Consider the following 16,653-nt stretch of genomic DNA (forward strand, 5'->3'; position numbering starts at 1 on the left):
AATTAGAACAACTGACACTGCACAATTAATAGTTTGTTGATTACCAGACATTATTTCTTACCTTTCATTACATCTCTACAGCTGTAAATCCAGATAGAAAGAATCTGCATGCATAAGTTGCCACTGGGAAACATTTATACAAGGTCACAAGCATGTACATAGAATGCAGGAAGACACTGTCTGAGATTATATTGTTTAAAAAGAAGTCCATTGTAAAACAGGATATATATGTAGGTGAGCTAAGCTGAGATTGAGAACTCAATTCTTAAACATAACATGCTTTGATTCTCTTCATCTTGAATGCTTTAAACCAGCTTGAAAAGCAAATGGATTTTGAGTCCATCACCTTAACCACTCGGCCACAACTACCTTAATGTTGTTTCACTGACAAGCTGTGTGCAAAATCAATGTTTTCCTTTTTTGGTAGCTTTTACAGTAAGTTAAACTTTGGGAAATGTAAAAGCTACTTTAGTTTCATGGAAAATAAAGTTATCAAGGACAAATGAGCTTAGCTTTCTACATGCATAAAAAGCAGTACGTAGCTGGCAGGATTTGAACCTGCGCGGGGAAACCCCAATGGATTTCAAGACCATCGCCTTAACCACTCGGCCACAACTACCTGACCTCAATTGGATGGTGCTACTTGGAAATCAAAACATTTTTCCTGTTGGCAGAAATATCTGATACATTTTATTTTAATTTGCTTCAATATTAATATGTAAACTTTGTGAAATATAATAGCTAGTATAGTTTAATGTCAAATATAGGTGTCAAGGACATTTGATCTTGTACTAAATTAATTAGAAATCAGAGCCTTTAACATCACACCATGCCAACACTAGTGCTCATGAACTGTATTGTACATTTTACGGACATTTTATCAAATAATAATCATTTAAAATATATTAGGTTTTTCATTGGTCTATTCCACAGGTTCTCAAACTCAGTTCTCAGAACCCCACACAGTGCATGTTTTGCAGGTCTCCTCGCAGAACTACAAGTAAATAATTAGCTCCACAAGTGGACTTTTTAAAATGTGTCAGTGAGTAATTAATACACCTATGCACCTGCTGGGTTACCTGCAAAACATACACTGTGTGGGGTCCTGAGGACTGAGTTTGAGAACTTATGGTCTATTCCTTAATAAAGTTTGGAATTAGAACAACTGACACTGCACAATTAATAGTTTGTTGATTACCAGACATTATTTCTTACCTTTCATTACATCTCTACAGCTGTAAATCCAGATAGAAAGAATCTGCATGCATAAGTTGCCACTGGGAAACATTTATACAAGGTCACAAGCATGTACATAGAATGCAGGAAGACACTGTCTGAGATTATATTGTTTAAAAAGAAGTCCATTGTAAAACAGGATATATATGTAGGTGAGCTAAGCTGAGATTGAGAACTCAATTCTTAAACATAACATGCTTTGATTCTCTTCATCTTGAATGCATTTCGTTTTTAAACCAGCTTGAAAAGCAAATGGATTTTGAGTCCATCACCTTAACCACTCGGCCACAACTACCTTAATGTTGTTTCACTGACAAGCTGTGTGCAAAATCAATGTTTTCCTTTTTTGGTAGCTTTTACAGTAAGATAAACTTTGGGAAATGTAAAAGCTACTTTAGTTTTATGGAAAATAAAGTTATCAAGGACAAATGAGCTTAGCTTTCTACATGCATAAAAAGCAGTATGTAGCTGGCAGGATTTGAACCTGCGCGGGGAAACACCAATGGATTTCAAGTCCATCGCCTTAACCACTCGGCCACAACTACCTGACCTCAATTGGATGGTGCTACTTGGAAATCAAAACATTTTTCCTGTTGGCAGAAATATCTGATACATTTTATTTTAATTTGCTTCAATATTAATATGTAAACTTTGTGAAATATAATAGCTAGTATAGTTTAATGTCAAATATAGGTGTCAAGGACTTTTGATCTTGTACTAAATTAATTAGAAATCAGAGCCTTTAACATCACACCATGCCAACACTAGTGCTCATGAACTGTATTGTACATTTTACAGACATTTTATCAAATAATAATCATTTAAAATATATTAGGTTTTTCATTGGTCTATTCCACAGGTTCTCAAACTCGGTTCTCAGAACCCCACACAGTGCATGTTTTGCAGGTCTCCTCGCAGAACTACAAGTAAATAATTAGCTCCACAAGTGGACTTTTTAAAATGTGTCAGTGAGTAATTAATACACCTATGCACCTGCTGGGTTACCTGCAAAACATACACTGTGTGGGGTCCTGAGGACTGAGTTTGAGAACTTATGGTCTATTCCTTAATAAAGTTTGGAATTAGAACAACTGACACTGCACAATTAATAGTTTGTTGATTACCAGACATTATTTCTTACCTTTCATTACATCTCTACAGCTGTAAATCCAGATAGAAAGAATCTGCATGCATAAGTTGCCACTGGGAAACATTTATACAAGGTCACAAGCATGTACATAGAATGCAGGAAGACACTGTCTGAGATTATATTGTTTAAAAAGAAGTCCATTGTAAAACAGGATATATATGTAGGTGAGCTAAGCTGAGATTGAGAACTCAATTCTTAAACATAACATGCTTTGATTCTCTTCATCTTGAATGCATTTCGTTTTTAAACCAGCTTGAAAAGCAAATGGATTTTGAGTCCATCACCTTAACCACTCGGCCACAACTACCTTAATGTTGTTTCACTGACAAGCTGTGTGCAAAATCAATGTTTTCCTTTTTTGGTAGCTTTTACAGTAAGTTAAACTTTGGGAAATGTAAAAGCTACTTTAGTTTCATGGAAAATAAAGTTATCAAGGACAAATGAGCTTAGCTTTCTACATGCATAAAAAGCAGTACGTAGCTGGCAGAATTTGAACCTGCGCGGGGAAACCCCAATGGATTTCAAGTCCATCGCCTTAACCACTCGGCCACAACTACCTGATCTCAATTGCATGGTGCTACTTGGAAATCAAAACATTTTTCCTGTTGGCAGAAATATCTGATACATTTTATTTTAATTTGCTTCAATATTAATATGTAAACTTTGTGAAATATAATAGCTAGTATAGTTTAATGTCAAATATAGGTGTCAAGGACTTTTGATCTTGTACTAAATTAATTAGAAATCAGAGCCTTTAACATCACACCATGCCAACACGAGTGCTCATGAACTGTATTGTACATTTTACGGACATTTTATCAAATAATAATAATTTAAAATATATTAGGTTTTTCATTGGTCTATTCCACAGGTTCTCAAACTCGGTTCTCAGAACCCCACACAGTGCATGTTTTGCAGGTCTCCTCGCAGAACCACAAGTAAATAATTAGCTCCACAAGTGGACTTTTTAAAATGTGTCAGTGAGTAATTAATACACCTATGCACCTGCTGGGTTACCTGCAAAACATACACTGTGTGGGGTCCTGAGGACTGAGTTTGAGTACTTATGGTCTATTCCTTAATAAAGTTTGGAATTAGAACAACTGACACTGCACAATTAATAGTTTGTTGATTACCAGACATTATTTCTTACCTTTCATTACATCTCTACAGCTGTAAATCCAGATAGAAAGAATCTGCATGCATAAGTTGCCACTGGGAAACATTTATACAAGGTCACAAGCATGTACATAGAATGCAGGAAGACACTGTCTGAGATTATATTGTTTAAAAAGAAGTCCATTGTAAAACAGGATATATATGTAGGTGAGCTAAGCTGAGATTGAGAACTCAATTCTTAAACATAACATGCTTTGATTCTCTTCATCTTGAATGCTTTAAACCAGCTTGAAAAGCAAATGGATTTTGAGTCCATCACCTTAACCACTCGGCCACAACTACCTTAATGTTGTTTCACTGACAAGCTGTGTGCAAAATCAATGTTTTCCTTTTTTGGTAGCTTTTACAGTAAGTTAAACTTTGGGAAATGTAAAAGCTACTTTAGTTTCATGGAAAATAAAGTTATCAAGGACAAATGAGCTTAGCTTTCTACATGCATAAAAAGCAGTACGTAGCTGGCAGGATTTGAACCTGCGCGGGGAAACCCCAATGGATTTCAAGACCATCGCCTTAACCACTCGGCCACAACTACCTGACCTCAATTGGATGGTGCTACTTGGAAATCAAAACATTTTTCCTGTTGGCAGAAATATCTGATACATTTTATTTTAATTTGCTTCAATATTAATATGTAAACTTTGTGAAATATAATAGCTAGTATAGTTTAATGTCAAATATAGGTGTCAAGGACATTTGATCTTGTACTAAATTAATTAGAAATCAGAGCCTTTAACATCACACCATGCCAACACTAGTGCTCATGAACTGTATTGTACATTTTACGGACATTTTATCAAATAATAATCATTTAAAATATATTAGGTTTTTCATTGGTCTATTCCACAGGTTCTCAAACTCAGTTCTCAGAACCCCACACAGTGCATGTTTTGCAGGTCTCCTCGCAGAACTACAAGTAAATAATTAGCTCCACAAGTGGACTTTTTAAAATGTGTCAGTGAGTAATTAATACACCTATGCACCTGCTGGGTTACCTGCAAAACATACACTGTGTGGGGTCCTGAGGACTGAGTTTGAGAACTTATGGTCTATTCCTTAATTAAGTTTGGAATTAGAACAACTGACACTGCACAATTAATAGTTTGTTGATTACCAGACATTATTTCTTACCTTTCATTACATCTCTACAGCTGTAAATCCAGATAGAAAGAATCTGCATGCATAAGTTGCCACTGGGAAACATTTATACAAGGTCACAAGCATGTACATAGAATGCAGGAAGACACTGTCTGAGATTATATTGTTTAAAAAGAAGTCCATTGTAAAACAGGATATATATGTAGGTGAGCTAAGCTGAGATTGAGAACTCAATTCTTAAACATAACATGCTTTGATTCTCTTCATCTTGAATGCATTTCGTTTTTAAACCAGCTTGAAAAGCAAATGGATTTTGAGTCCATCACCTTAACCACTCGGCCACAACTACCTTAATGTTGTTTCACTGACAAGCTGTGTGCAAAATCAATGTTTTCCTTTTTTGGTAGCTTTTACAGTAAGATAAACTTTGGGAAATGTAAAAGCTACTTTAGTTTTATGGAAAATAAAGTTATCAAGGACAAATGAGCTTAGCTTTCTACATGCATAAAAAGCAGTATGTAGCTGGCAGGATTTGAACCTGCGCGGGGAAACACCAATGGATTTCAAGTCCATCGCCTTAACCACTCGGCCACAACTACCTGACCTCAATTGGATGGTGCTACTTGGAAATCAAAACATTTTTCCTGTTGGCAGAAATATCTGATACATTTTATTTTAATTTGCTTCAATATTAATATGTAAACTTTGTGAAATATAATAGCTAGTATAGTTTAATGTCAAATATAGGTGTCAAGGACTTTTGATCTTGTACTAAATTAATTAGAAATCAGAGCCTTTAACATCACACCATGCCAACACTAGTGCTCATGAACTGTATTGTACATTTTACAGACATTTTATCAAATAATAATCATTTAAAATATATTAGGTTTTTCATTGGTCTATTCCACAGGTTCTCAAACTCGGTTCTCAGAACCCCACACAGTGCATGTTTTGCAGGTCTCCTCGCAGAACTACAAGTAAATAATTAGCTCCACAAGTGGACTTTTTAAAATGTGTCAGTGAGTAATTAATACACCTATGCACCTGCTGGGTTACCTGCAAAACATACACTGTGTGGGGTCCTGAGGACTGAGTTTGAGAACTTATGGTCTATTCCTTAATAAAGTTTGGAATTAGAACAACTGACACTGCACAATTAATAGTTTGTTGATTACCAGACATTATTTCTTACCTTTCATTACATCTCTACAGCTGTAAATCCAGATAGAAAGAATCTGCATGCATAAGTTGCCACTGGGAAACATTTATACAAGGTCACAAGCATGTACATAGAATGCAGGAAGACACTGTCTGAGATTATATTGTTTAAAAAGAAGTCCATTGTAAAACAGGATATATATGTAGGTGAGCTAAGCTGAGATTGAGAACTCAATTCTTAAACATAACATGCTTTGATTCTCTTCATCTTGAATGCATTTCGTTTTTAAACCAGCTTGAAAAGCAAATGGATTTTGAGTCCATCACCTTAACCACTCGGCCACAACTACCTTAATGTTGTTTCACTGACAAGCTGTGTGCAAAATCAATGTTTTCCTTTTTTGGTAGCTTTTACAGTAAGTTAAACTTTGGGAAATGTAAAAGCTACTTTAGTTTCATGGAAAATAAAGTTATCAAGGACAAATGAGCTTAGCTTTCTACATGCATAAAAAGCAGTACGTAGCTGGCAGAATTTGAACCTGCGCGGGAAAACCCCAATGGATTTCAAGTCCATCGCCTTAACCACTCGGCCACAACTACCTGATCTCAATTGCATGGTGCTACTTGGAAATCAAAACATTTTTCCTGTTGGCAGAAATATCTGATACATTTTATTTTAATTTGCTTCAATATTAATATGTAAACTTTGTGAAATATAATAGCTAGTATAGTTTAATGTCAAATATAGGTGTCAAGGACTTTTGATCTTGTACTAAATTAATTAGAAATCAGAGCCTTTAACATCACACCATGCCAACACGAGTGCTCATGAACTGTATTGTACATTTTACGGACATTTTATCAAATAATAATAATTTAAAATATATTAGGTTTTTCATTGGTCTATTCCACAGGTTCTCAAACTCGGTTCTCAGAACCCCACACAGTGCATGTTTTGCAGGTCTCCTCGCAGAACTACAAGTAAATAATTAGCTCCACAAGTGGACTTTTTAAAATGTGTCAGTGAGTAATTAATACACCTATGCACCTGCTGGGTTACCTGCAAAACATACACTGTGTGGGGTCCTGAGGACTGAGTTTGAGAACTTATGGTCTATTCCTTAATAAAGTTTGGAATTAGAACAACTGACACTGCACAATTAATAGTTTGTTGATTACCAGACATTATTTCTTACCTTTCATTACATCTCTACAGCTGTAAATCCAGATAGAAAGAATCTGCATGCATAAGTTGCCACTGGGAAACATTTATACAAGGTCACAAGCATGTACATAGAATGCAGGAAGACACTGTCTGAGATTATATTGTTTAAAAAGAAGTCCATTGTAAAACAGGATATATATGTAGGTGAGCTAAGCTGAGATTGAGAACTCAATTCTTAAACATAACATGCTTTGATTCTCTTCATCTTGAATGCTTTAAACCAGCTTGAAAAGCAAATGGATTTTGAGTCCATCACCTTAACCACTCGGCCACAACTACCTTAATGTTGTTTCACTGACAAGCTGTGTGCAAAATCAATGTTTTCCTTTTTTGGTAGCTTTTACAGTAAGTTAAACTTTGGGAAATGTAAAAGCTACTTTAGTTTTATGGAAAATAAAGTTATCAAGGACAAATGAGCTTAGCTTTCTACATGCATAAAAAGCAGTACGTAGCTGGCAGAATTTGAACCTGCGCGGGGAAACCCCAATGTATTTCAAGACCATCGCCTTAACCACTCGGCCACAACTACCTGACCTCAATTGGATGGTGCTACTTGGAAATCAAAACATTTTTCCTGTTGGCAGAAATATCTGATACATTTTATTTTAATTTGCTTCAATATTAATATGTAAACTTTGTGAAATATAATAGCTAGTATAGTTTAATGTCAAATATAGGTGTCAAGGACATTTGATCTTGTACTAAATTAATTAGAAATCAGAGCCTTTAACATCACACCATGCCAACACTAGTGCTCATGAACTGTATTGTACATTTTACGGACATTTTATCAAATAATAATCATTTAAAATATATTAGGTTTTTCATTGGTCTATTCCACAGGTTCTCAAACTCAGTTCTCAGAACCCCACACAGTGCATGTTTTGCAGGTCTCCTCGCAGAACTACAAGTAAATAATTAGCTCCACAAGTGGACTTTTTAAAATGTGTCAGTGAGTAATTAATACACCTATGCACCTGCTGGGTTACCTGCAAAACATACACTGTGTGGGGTCCTGAGGACTGAGTTTGAGAACTTATGGTCTATTCCTTAATAAAGTTTGGAATTAGAACAACTGACACTGCACAATTAATAGTTTGTTGATTACCAGACATTATTTCTTACCTTTCATTACATCTCTACAGCTGTAAATCCAGATAGAAAGAATCTGCATGCATAAGTTGCCACTGGGAAACATTTATACAAGGTCACAAGCATGTACATAGAATGCAGGAAGACACTGTCTGAGATTATATTGTTTAAAAAGAAGTCCATTGTAAAACAGGATATATATGTAGGTGAGCTAAGCTGAGATTGAGAACTCAATTCTTAAACATAACATGCTTTGATTCTCTTCATCTTGAATGCATTTCGTTTTTAAACCAGCTTGAAAAGCAAATGGATTTTGAGTCCATCACCTTAACCACTCGGCCACAACTACCTTAATGTTGTTTCACTGACAAGCTGTGTGCAAAATCAATGTTTTCCTTTTTTGGTAGCTTTTACAGTAAGTTAAACTTTGGGAAATGTAAAAGCTACTTTAGTTTCATGGAAAATAAAGTTATCAAGGACAAATGAACTTAGCTTTCTACATGCATAAAAAGCAGTACGTAGCTGGCAGGATTTGAACCTGCGCGGGAAAACCCCAATGGATTTCAAGTCCATCGCCTTAACCACTCGGCCACAACTACCTGACCTCAATTGGATGGTGCTACTTGGAAATCAAAACATTTTTCCTGTTGGCAGAAATATCTGATACATTTTATTTTAATTTGCTTCAATATTAATATGTAAACTTTGTGAAATATAATAGCTAGTAAAGTTTAATGTCAAATATAGGTGTCAAGGACTTTTGATCTTGTACTAAATTAATTAGAAATCAGAGCCTTTAACATCACACCATGCCAACACTAGTGCTCATGAACTGTATTGTACATTTTACGGACATTTTATCAAATAATAATCATTTAAAATATATTAGGTTTTTCATTGGTCTATTCCACAGGTTCTCAAACTCGGTTCTCAGAACCCCACACAGTGCATGTTTTGCAGGTCTCCTCGCAGAACTACAAGTAAATAATTAGCTCCACAAGTGGACTTTTTAAAATGTGTCAGTGAGTAATTAATACACATATGCACCTGCTGGGTTACCTGCAAAACATACACTGTGTGGGGTCCTGAGGACTGAGTTTGAGAACTTATGGTCTATTCCTTAATAAAGTTTGGAATTATAACAACTGACACTGCACAATTAATAGTTTGTTGATTACCAGACATTATTTCTTACCTTTCATTACATCTCTAGGCTGTAAATCCAGATAGAAAGAATCTGCATGCATAAGTTGCCACTGGGAAACATTTATACAAGGTCACAAGCATGTACATAGAATGCAGGAAGACACTGTCTGAGATTATATTGTTTAAAAAGAAAGTCCATTGTAAAACAGGATATATATGTAGGTGAGCTAAGCTGAGATTGAGAACTCAATTCTTAAACATAACATGCTTTGATTCTCTTCATCTTGAATGCTTTAAACCAGCTTGAAAAGCAAATGGATTTTGAGTCCATCACCTTAACCACTCGGCCACAACTACCTTAATGTTGTTTCACTGACAAGCTGTGTGCAAAATCAATGTTTTCCTTTTTTGGTAGCTTTTACAGTAAGTTAAACTTTGGGAAATGTAAAAGCTACTTTAGTTTTATGGAAAATAAAGTTATCAAGGACAAATGAGCTTAGCTTTCTACATGCATAAAAAGCAGTATGTAGCTGGCAGGATTTGAACCTGCGCGGGGAAACACCAATGGATTTCAAGTCCATCGCCTTAACCACTCGGCCACAACTACCTGACCTCAATTGGATGGTGCTACTTGGAAATCAAAACATTTTTCCTGTTGGCAGAAATATCTGATACATTTTATTTTAATTTGCTTCAATATTAATATGTAAACTTTGTGAAATATAATAGCTAGTATAGTTTAATGTCAAATATAGGTGTCAAGGACTTTTGATCTTGTACTAAATTAATTAGAAATCAGAGCCTTTAACATCACACCATGCCAACACTAGTGCTCATGAACTGTATTGTACATTTTACAGACATTTTATCAAATAATAATCATTTAAAATATATTAGGTTTTTCATTGGTCTATTCCACAGGTTCTCAAACTCGGTTCTCAGAACCCCACACAGTGCATGTTTTGCAGGTCTCCTCGCAGAACTACAAGTAAATAATTAGCTCCACAAGTGGACTTTTTAAAATGTGTCAGTGAGTAATTAATACACCTATGCACCTGCTGGGTTACCTGCAAAACATACACTGTGTGGGGTCCTGAGGACTGAGTTTGAGAACTTATGGTCTATTCCTTAATAAAGTTTGGAATTAGAACAACTGACACTGCACAATTAATAGTTTGTTGATTACCAGACATTATTTCTTACCTTTCATTACATCTCTACAGCTGTAAATCCAGATAGAAAGAATCTGCATGCATAAGTTGCCACTGGGAAACATTTATACAAGGTCACAAGCATGTACATAGAATGCAGGAAGACACTGTCTGAGATTATATTGTTTAAAAAGAAGTCCATTGTAAAACAGGATATATATGTAGGTGAGCTAAGCTGAGATTGAGAACTAAATTCTTAAACATAACATGCTTTGATTCTCTTCATCTTGAATGCATTTCGTTTTTAAACCAGCTTGAAAAGCAAATGGATTTTGAGTCCATCACCTTAACCACTCGGCCACAACTACCTTAATGTTGTTTCACTGACAAGCTGTGTGCAAAATCAATGTTTTCCTTTTTTGGTAGCTTTTACAGTAAGTTAAACTTTGGGAAATGTAAAAGCTACTTTAGTTTCATGGAAAATAAAGTTATCAAGGACAAATGAACTTTGCTTTCTACATGCATAAAAAGCAGTACGTAGCTGGCAGGATTTGAACCTGCGCGGGGAAACCCCAATGGATTTCAAGTCCATCGCCTTAACCACTCGGCCACAACTACCTGACCTCAATTGGATGGTGCTACTTGGAAATCAAAACATTTTTCCTGTTGGCAGAAATATCTGATACATTTTATTTTAATTTGCTTCAATATTAATATGTAAACTTTGTGAAATATAATAGCTAGTATAGTTTAATGTCAAATATAGGTGTCAAGGACTTTTGATCTTGTACTAAATTAATTAGAAATCAGAGCCTTTAACATCACACCATGCCAACACTAGTGCTCATGAACTGTATTGTACATTTTACGGACATTTTATCAAATAATAATCATTTAAAATATATTAGGTTTTTCATTGGTCTATTCCACAGGTTCTCAAACTCAGTTCTCAGAACCCCACACAGTGCATGTTTTGCAGGTCTCCTCGCAGAACTACAAATAAATAATTAGCTCCACAAGTGGACTTTTTAAAATGTGTCAGTGAGTAATTAATACACATATGCACCTGCTGGGTTACCTGCAAAACATACACTGTGTGGGGTCCTGAGGACTGAGTTTGAGAACTTATGGTCTATTCTTTAATAAAGTTTGGAATTATAACAACTGACACTGCACAATTAATAGTTTGTTGATTACCAGACATTATTTCTTACCTTTCATTACATCTCTAAGCTGTAAATCCAGATAGAAAGAATCTGCATGCATAAGTTGCCACTGGGAAACATTTATACAAGGTCACAAGCATGTACATAGAATGCAGGAAGACACTGTCTGAGATTATATTGTTTAAAAAGAAAGTCCATTGTAAAACAGGATATATATGTAGGTGAGCTAAGCTGAGATTGAGAACTCAATTCTTAAACATAACATGCTTTGATTCTCTTCATCTTGAATGCTTTAAACCAGCTTGAAAAGCAAATGGATTTTGAGTCCATCACCTTAACCACTCGGCCACAACTACCTTAATGTTGTTTCACTGACAAGCTGTGTGCAAAATCAATGTTTTCCTTTTTTGGTAGCTTTTACAGTAAGTTAAACTTTGGGAAATGTAAAAGCTACTTTAGTTTCATGGAAAATAAAGTTATCAAGGACAAATGAGCTTAGCTTTCTACATGCATAAAAAGCAGTATGTAGCTGGCAGGATTTGAACCTGCGCGGGGAAACCCCAATGGATTTCAAGTCCATCGCCTTAACCACTCGGCCACAACTACCTGACCTCAATTGGATGGTGCTACTTGGAAATCAAAACATTTTTCCTGTTGGCAGAAATATCTGATACATTTTATTTTAATTTGCTTCAATATTAATATGTAAACTTTGTGAAATATAATAGCTAGTATAGTTTAATGTCAAATATAGGTGTCAAGGACTTTTGATCTTGTACTAAATTAATTAGAAATCAGAGCCTTTAACATCACACCATGCCAACACTAGTGCTCATGAACTGTATTGTACATTTTACGGACATTTTATCAAATAATAATCATTTAAAATATATTAGGTTTTTCATTGGTCTATTCCACAGGTTCTCAAACTCGGTTCTCAGAACCCCACACAGTGCATGTTTTGCAGGTCTCCTCGCAGAACTACAAGTAAATAATTAGCTCCACAAGTGGACTTTTTAAAAAGTGTCAGTGAGTAATTAATACACCTATGCACCTGCTGGGTTACCTGCAAAACATACACTGTGTGGGGTCCTGAGGACTGAGTTTGAGAACTTATGGTCTATTCCTTAATAAAGTTTGGAATTAGAACAACTGACACTGCACAATTAATAGTTTGTTGATTACCAGACATTATTTCTTACCTTTCATTACATCTCTACAGCTGTAAATCCAGATAGAAAGAATCTGCATGCATAAGTTGCCACTGGGAAACATTTATACAAGGTCACAAGCATGTACATAGAATGCAGGAAGACACTGTCTGAGATTATATTGTTTAAAAAGAAGTCCATTGTAAAACAGGATATATATGTAGGTGAGCTAAGCTGAGATTGAGAACTAAATTCTTAAACATAACATGCTTTGATTCTCTTCATCTTGAATGCATTTCGTTTTTAAACCAGCTTGAAAAGCAAATGGATTTTGAGTCCATCACCTTAACCACTCGGCCACAACTACCTTAATGTTGTTTCACTGACAAGCTGTGTGCAAAATCAATGTTTTCCTTTTTTGGTAGCTTTTACAGTAAGTTAAACTTTGGGAAATGTAAAAGCTACTTTAGTTTCATGGAAAATAAAGTTATCAAGGACAAATGAGCTTAGCTTTCTACATGCATAAAAAGCAGTATGTAGCTGGCAGGATTTGAACCTGCGCGGGGAAACACCAATGGATTTCAAGTCCATCGCCTTAACCACTCGGCCACAACTACCTGACCTCAATTGGATGGTGCTACTTGGAAATCAAAACATTTTTCCTGTTGGCAGAAATATCTGATACATTTTATTTTAATTTGCTTCAATATTAATATGTAAACTTTGTGAAATATAATAGCTAGTATAGTTTAATGTCAAATATAGGTGTCAAGGACTTTTGATCTTGTACTAAATTAATTAGAAATCAGAGCCTTTAACATCACACCATGCCAACACTAGTGCTCATGAACTGTATTGTACATTTTACAGACATTTTATCAAATAATAATCATTTAAAATATATTAGGTTTTTCATTGGTCTATTCCACAGGTTCTCAAACTCGGTTCTCAGAACCCCACACAGTGCATGTTTTGCAGGTCTCCTCGCAGAACTACAAGTAAATAATTAGCTCCACAAGTGGACTTTTTAAAATGTGTCAGTGAGTAATTAATACACCTATGCACCTGCTGGGTTACCTGCAAAACATACACTGTGTGGGGTCCTGAGGACTGAGTTTGAGAACTTATGGTCTATTCCTTAATAAAGTTTGGAATTAGAACAACTGACACTGCACAATTAATAGTTTGTTGATTACCAGACATTATTTCTTACCTTTCATTACATCTCTACAGCTGTAAATCCAGATAGAAAGAATCTGCATGCATAAGTTGCCACTGGGAAACATTTATACAAGGTCACAAGCATGTACATAGAATGCAGGAAGACACTGTCTGAGATTATATTGTTTAAAAAGAAGTCCATTGTAAAACAGGATATATATGTAGGTGAGCTAAGCTGAGATTGAGAACTAAATTCTTAAACATAACATGCTTTGATTCTCTTCATCTTGAATGCATTTCGTTTTTAAACCAGCTTGAAAAGCAAATGGATTTTGAGTCCATCACCTTAACCACTCGGCCACAACTACCTTAATGTTGTTTCACTGACAAGCTGTGTGCAAAATCAATGTTTTCCTTTTTTGGTAGCTTTTACAGTAAGTTAAACTTTGGGAAATGTAAAAGCTACTTTAGTTTCATGGAAAATAAAGTTATCAAGGACAAATGAACTTTGCTTTCTACATGCATAAAAAGCAGTACGTAGCTGGCAGGATTTGAACCTGCGCGGGGAAACCCCAATGGATTTCAAGTCCATCGCCTTAACCACTCGGCCACAACTACCTGACCTCAATTGGATGGTGCTACTTGGAAATCAAAACATTTTTCCTGTTGGCAGAAATATCTGATACATTTTATTTTAATTTGCTTCAATATTAATATGTAAACTTTGTGAAATATAATAGCTAGTATAGTTTAATGTCAAATATAGGTGTCAAGGACTTTTGATCTTGTACTAAATTAATTAGAAATCAGAGCCTTTAACATCACACCATGCCAACACTAGTGCTCATGAACTGTATTGTACATTTTACGGACATTTTATCAAATAATAATCATTTAAAATATATTAGGTTTTTCATTGGTCTATTCCACAGGTTCTCAAACTCAGTTCTCAGAACCCCACACAGTGCATGTTTTGCAGGTCTCCTCGCAGAACTACAAATAAATAATTAGCTCCACAAGTGGACTTTTTAAAATGTGTCAGTGAGTAATTAATACACATATGCACCTGCTGGGTTACCTGCAAAACATACACTGTGTGGGGTCCTGAGGACTGAGTTTGAGAACTTATGGTCTATTCTTTAATAAAGTTTGGAATTATAACAACTGACACTGCACAATTAATAGTTTGTTGATTACCAGACATTATTTCTTACCTTTCATTACATCTCTAAGCTGTAAATCCAGATAGAAAGAATCTGCATGCATAAGTTGCCACTGGGAAACATTTATACAAGGTCACAAGCATGTACATAGAATGCAGGAAGACACTGTCTGAGATTATATTGTTTAAAAAGAAAGTCCATTGTAAAACAGGATATATATGTAGGTGAGCTAAGCTGAGATTGAGAACTCAATTCTTAAACATAACATGCTTTGATTCTCTTCATCTTGAATGCTTTAAACCAGCTTGAAAAGCAAATGGATTTTGAGTCCATCACCTTAACCACTCGGCCACAACTACCTTAATGTTGTTTCACTGACAAGCTGTGTGCAAAATCAATGTTTTCCTTTTTTGGTAGCTTTTACAGTAAGTTAAACTTTGGGAAATGTAAAAGCTACTTTAGTTTCATGGAAAATAAAGTTATCAAGGACAAATGAGCTTAGCTTTCTACATGCATAAAAAGCAGTATGTAGCTGGCAGGATTTGAACCTGCGCGGGGAAACCCCAATGGATTTCAAGTCCATCGCCTTAACCACTCGGCCACAACTACCTGACCTCAATTGGATGGTGCTACTTGGAAATCAAAACATTTTTCCTGTTGGCAGAAATATCTGATACATTTTATTTTAATTTGCTTCAATATTAATATGTAAACTTTGTGAAATATAATAGCTAGTATAGTTTAATGTCAAATATAGGTGTCAAGGACTTTTGATCTTGTACTAAATTAATTAGAAATCAGAGCCTTTAACATCACACCATGCCAACACTAGTGCTCATGAACTGTATTGTACATTTTACGGACATTTTATCAAATAATAATCATTTAAAATATATTAGGTTTTTCATTGGTCTATTCCACAGGTTCTCAAACTCGGTTCTCAGAACCCCACACAGTGCATGTTTTGCAGGTCTCCTCGCAGAACTACAAGTAAATAATTAGCTCCACAAGTGGACTTTTTAAAAAGTGTCAGTGAGTAATTAATACACCTATGCACCTGCTGGGTTACCTGCAAAACATACACTGTGTGGGGTCCTGAGGACTGAGTTTGAGAACTTATGGTCTATTCCTTAATAAAGTTTGGAATTAGAACAACTGACACTGCACAATTAATAGTTTGTTGATTACCAGACATTATTTCTTACCTTTCATTACATCTCTACAGCTGTAAATCCAGATAGAAAGAATCTGCATGCATAAGTTGCCACTGGGAAACATTTATACAAGGTCACAAGCATGTACATAGAATGCAGGAAGACACTGTCTGAGATTATATTGTTTAAAAAGAAGTCCATTGTAAAACAGGATATATATGTAGGTGAGCTAAGCTGAGATTGAGAACTAAATTCTTAAACATAACATGCTTTGATTCTCTTCATCTTGAATGCATTTCGTTTTTAAACCAGCTTGAAAAGCAAATGGATTTTGAGTCCATCACCTTAACCACTCGGCCACAACTACCTTAATGTTGTTTCACTGACAAGCTGTGTGCAAAATCAATGTTTTCCTTTTTTGGT

The 16,653-nt window shown here is 35.3% G+C and overlaps 14 non-coding genes across 14 annotated transcripts; all 14 read right to left on the reverse strand.

The window, feature by feature from the left end:
* Positions 1–537: 537 nt before the first annotated feature.
* Positions 538–619, reverse strand: TRNAS-UGA (transfer RNA serine (anticodon UGA)). The gene has a single exon. It is a non-coding gene; the product is annotated as a tRNA-Ser (tRNA).
* A 1,080-nt stretch (positions 620–1,699) lies between these two features.
* Positions 1,700–1,781, reverse strand: TRNAS-UGA (transfer RNA serine (anticodon UGA)). The gene has a single exon. It is a non-coding gene; the product is annotated as a tRNA-Ser (tRNA).
* Positions 1,782–2,861: 1,080 nt separating this feature from the next.
* TRNAS-UGA (transfer RNA serine (anticodon UGA)) lies at positions 2,862–2,943 on the reverse strand. The gene has a single exon. It is a non-coding gene; the product is annotated as a tRNA-Ser (tRNA).
* Positions 2,944–4,015: 1,072 nt separating this feature from the next.
* Positions 4,016–4,097, reverse strand: TRNAS-UGA (transfer RNA serine (anticodon UGA)). Its single transcript has one exon. It is a non-coding gene; the product is annotated as a tRNA-Ser (tRNA).
* Positions 4,098–5,177: 1,080 nt separating this feature from the next.
* TRNAS-UGA (transfer RNA serine (anticodon UGA)) lies at positions 5,178–5,259 on the reverse strand. Its single transcript has one exon. It is a non-coding gene; the product is annotated as a tRNA-Ser (tRNA).
* A 1,080-nt stretch (positions 5,260–6,339) lies between these two features.
* On the reverse strand, positions 6,340–6,421 carry TRNAS-UGA (transfer RNA serine (anticodon UGA)). The gene has a single exon. It is a non-coding gene; the product is annotated as a tRNA-Ser (tRNA).
* Positions 6,422–7,493: 1,072 nt separating this feature from the next.
* TRNAS-UGA (transfer RNA serine (anticodon UGA)) lies at positions 7,494–7,575 on the reverse strand. The gene has a single exon. It is a non-coding gene; the product is annotated as a tRNA-Ser (tRNA).
* Positions 7,576–8,655: 1,080 nt separating this feature from the next.
* TRNAS-UGA (transfer RNA serine (anticodon UGA)) lies at positions 8,656–8,737 on the reverse strand. The gene has a single exon. It is a non-coding gene; the product is annotated as a tRNA-Ser (tRNA).
* Positions 8,738–9,809: 1,072 nt separating this feature from the next.
* On the reverse strand, positions 9,810–9,891 carry TRNAS-UGA (transfer RNA serine (anticodon UGA)). Its single transcript has one exon. It is a non-coding gene; the product is annotated as a tRNA-Ser (tRNA).
* A 1,080-nt stretch (positions 9,892–10,971) lies between these two features.
* TRNAS-UGA (transfer RNA serine (anticodon UGA)) lies at positions 10,972–11,053 on the reverse strand. The gene has a single exon. It is a non-coding gene; the product is annotated as a tRNA-Ser (tRNA).
* A 1,072-nt stretch (positions 11,054–12,125) lies between these two features.
* TRNAS-UGA (transfer RNA serine (anticodon UGA)) lies at positions 12,126–12,207 on the reverse strand. Its single transcript has one exon. It is a non-coding gene; the product is annotated as a tRNA-Ser (tRNA).
* A 1,080-nt stretch (positions 12,208–13,287) lies between these two features.
* TRNAS-UGA (transfer RNA serine (anticodon UGA)) lies at positions 13,288–13,369 on the reverse strand. Its single transcript has one exon. It is a non-coding gene; the product is annotated as a tRNA-Ser (tRNA).
* Positions 13,370–14,449: 1,080 nt separating this feature from the next.
* Positions 14,450–14,531, reverse strand: TRNAS-UGA (transfer RNA serine (anticodon UGA)). Its single transcript has one exon. It is a non-coding gene; the product is annotated as a tRNA-Ser (tRNA).
* Positions 14,532–15,603: 1,072 nt separating this feature from the next.
* Positions 15,604–15,685, reverse strand: TRNAS-UGA (transfer RNA serine (anticodon UGA)). Its single transcript has one exon. It is a non-coding gene; the product is annotated as a tRNA-Ser (tRNA).
* Positions 15,686–16,653: the final 968 nt, after the last annotated feature.

This window comes from Pseudophryne corroboree, chromosome 11, assembly GCF_028390025.1.
Source record: "Pseudophryne corroboree isolate aPseCor3 chromosome 11, aPseCor3.hap2, whole genome shotgun sequence".
In the NCBI taxonomy this organism is placed as follows: domain Eukaryota; kingdom Metazoa; phylum Chordata; class Amphibia; order Anura; family Myobatrachidae; genus Pseudophryne; species Pseudophryne corroboree.